The sequence below is a fragment of the Vollenhovia emeryi genome, unplaced genomic scaffold (genome assembly GCF_000949405.1).
Source record: "Vollenhovia emeryi isolate VEMERY1.0 unplaced genomic scaffold, V.emery_V1.0 DF939810.1, whole genome shotgun sequence".
NCBI classification, from domain to species: Eukaryota; Metazoa; Arthropoda; class Insecta; order Hymenoptera; family Formicidae; genus Vollenhovia; species Vollenhovia emeryi.
This window is the reverse complement of record NW_011966556.1, coordinates 3111-6220: the sequence shown is the minus strand read 5'-3', so window position 1 is coordinate 6220 and position 3110 is coordinate 3111.

Below are 3110 nucleotides of genomic sequence, written 5' to 3'. Positions count from 1 at the left end.
GAGAATTCATTTTTCATTGTTCCCGAATTATAAAATTCCCTTCTCATCCCATATTTCCGTTTTAACAAGAGCGGAACTGGGGTAGAATTTTCAAGAGTTCGAAAAACATTCGTTTTTTTCTGCTCTATAAGAATTCTTATCGCGGCAAGGAATTCCTTTGGAGGTTATTTCTGAACGGATACGCTAATTTTCATAAAATATTTTAAAAAGTGGATCCTGTTTTTTCAGCTCGCCATTGCTATTTAATTTTTCCTGCGAGTGTTCTAGAGGAATACCTACTGATAAAAAAAATGTACTGGAAATTATTACATTTTTATACTACTGTTCTCTGAGGCGCCAAGCATATCGAATAGTGCCTTTTACTTAAAAAAATGTAGTTGATGTAATGTGAAAATTGTGTAGTTCGTAGAATCGTAGCATTTATCTTATATAACCTTATGATTACGATTACTATTACCAAAACGTATTGTAAAACGAAATATAAAATTTCGAAGTAAGAGACAAAAAGATGTCGGTCATCTCAAAACTTTTGTGTCCACGTAATTTTTTAAAGATGTTTATTAAATGTCTTTTAATATTTATTCGGAAAATTATGTAATCGCGGGACAACACGGCATTTCGAAGAATTTTATGAGAGTTTTTTTGAAACCTCACCATGCATTTCTTTAAAATTTCAAAAACTCTCCAAAAGTTGTTCACAATGCCATGTTGGCCTACGATCACATGATTTTCAGGAAGAGGAAATTCTCTCCGTGTAGTATACTAAAGTTTTATTGTTTCTCAACAGCATGCGTAAATACAGTTAGTATTACTAGTATATTATAATAGAATTCACTCTAAAAATGAGTATCCTGGTCCATAATTCTTTTATTATGCAGTTACAGTTAATTTTATCGTCGATTTTATTATCAGTGTATGTACGTGTCTGATGCATTGCATGATTGATGCAATCTGAATTAATAATGTTCTTAGTCTCGCGGCAAAATGTTTAAATCTTATTTCTGCCAGTGTCGATCGTCGTTAATTTGATCGCCCGATCTAATTCGGGAGCTTCCCGGAGCAACGACCGCGCGGAAAACAGTACGGTTTTCACGAAGATTCCGCGGCCAATTCGCAACTCGTTTCGGAGCATCGCGAGCGCGATATTATTTATCGGTTCGTAACTGCCGTTCGTATACTTTATGGCGGTATTAAATGTTTATTGAGAAAACGAAAGTCGCGCGACGTCCCGACGCGACGCGTTTGCGTCTCGTCGTTTGTATGTACATTTGACGACGGCTCATCTCTTTAGCTCTGTCGTTTTTAACTTCGACCGCTGTTTCTCTCTCTTTTTCTTGATCTAACAGTTTTACGATAGCCGTAAAGCGTCTCGGTGAAATTTCCGCCGAGTTACTCGCGGTGCGAGCGATACGATTTTTGTATATGGCTCGGAATAACATCAAGATATTTTAAATGTACGTGCGGTTCGCGCGCGAACGCCACATCTCGTCCACGCGCGTTTCCCTGCAGCGCGTTTTCCCTGCAGCGCGTTTTCCCTGTCACGTGCACAACAGCGTTTCCATGCTTTTCAAACGGTGAATCGCGTGGGACACAAAGGTGCGTTTTTCAGTTTACGCGCGCATACAACCACGTATTCCGGACGCGCGTATCTCGAGCGGACGTGAGCTGTCTAAAAACTGCCTGTCATTTAAGCTAACAGATCGCCTATCTTAGGACCCCCGATTTTTTAGGGGGCAAAAGGTTTATTTTTCAAACTTATACGCAAACCGAGCGACTTCAGTTAAAAATTCTTTTATATTATATAACGACATTTCCTGGGGATCGAACGAAGTTTCATCAGGATCCGACTTGACTACCTGTAGGTTGCGGACTCCTAGAGTTAAATCGAGGGAGAAACCGCTGACCAAAATCTTGTCATCAATGTCCACTAATGCTCAGTGGGCATTACTTAATTTTATCATCTTATTTTATCTTATTTTATCTTTACAATGCCCCGGCAAGTTCTAATGCCCAAACTAATGCCCAGTAATGCCGCAAATCTGTACAAGGTGCGTATAAAAAGTATCGGGAACATTTTGCCCTAACGCGACTGTAACTCGCAGCGTGTTCGTACCAGGCGGGCTCAATGGTGGGAATTCTCAGCTTCAAAACGCACTAGGCGTCAGTCGCCTGCGAGCTTCCGTGCGAGGTTCATCGTTGATTTAGTGAACCTTTGTCGAGGGACTCGGTGCAAGCTTTAAAATGCAGCGAACACTTGAACAGCGCTACGCGGTTAAGTTCTGTGTTTGTGGAAAATCTGGTACAGAGACATTGGCCATGATTCGGCAAGTGTTCGGGAGTGATAGTCTTTCAAAAACTACAGTTTTTAAGTGGCACAAACTGTTCAAAGACCGCCGAGAGAGTGTGGAGGACGCACCCCGCGCGGGACGCCCGTCAATGTCAAGAACCGACGACAACCATTCGAACACTTAACCGCCGGTCTGAGTTCAAGAACCGACGACAACGTGCAACGTGTGCGTCGGTTCTTGAACTCAGACCGGCGGTTAAGTGTTCGAATGGTTGTCGTCGGTTCTTGACGTTGACGGGCGTCCCGCGCGGGGTTCGTCCTCCACACTCTCTCGGCCGTCTTTGAACAGTTTGTGCCACTTAAAAATTGTATTTTTTGTAAGACTATCACTCCCGAACACTTGCCGAATCATGGCCAATATCTCTGTACCAGATTTTCCACAAACACAGAACTTAACCGCGTAGCGCTGTTCAAGTGTTCGCTGCATTTTGAAGCTTGCACCGAGTCCCTCGACAAAGGTTCACTAAATCAACGATGAACCTCGCACGGAAGCTCGCAGGCGACTGACGCCTAATGCGTTTTGAAGCTGAGAATTCCCACCATTGAGCCCGCCTGGTGCGAACACGCTGCGAGTTACAGTCGCGTTAGGAAAAAAATGTTCCCGATACTTTTTATACGCACCTTGTATGTTGTCATAGTCACGACCTTGAGTAATATACGGGGTGTCTGATAAATAACTAGTCAATCGAAGTATGTAGGTAGATTAGGATAAACTGAAGAGAAATATTACATACCATGATGCAAAATTCGCAGTAGTTATTGA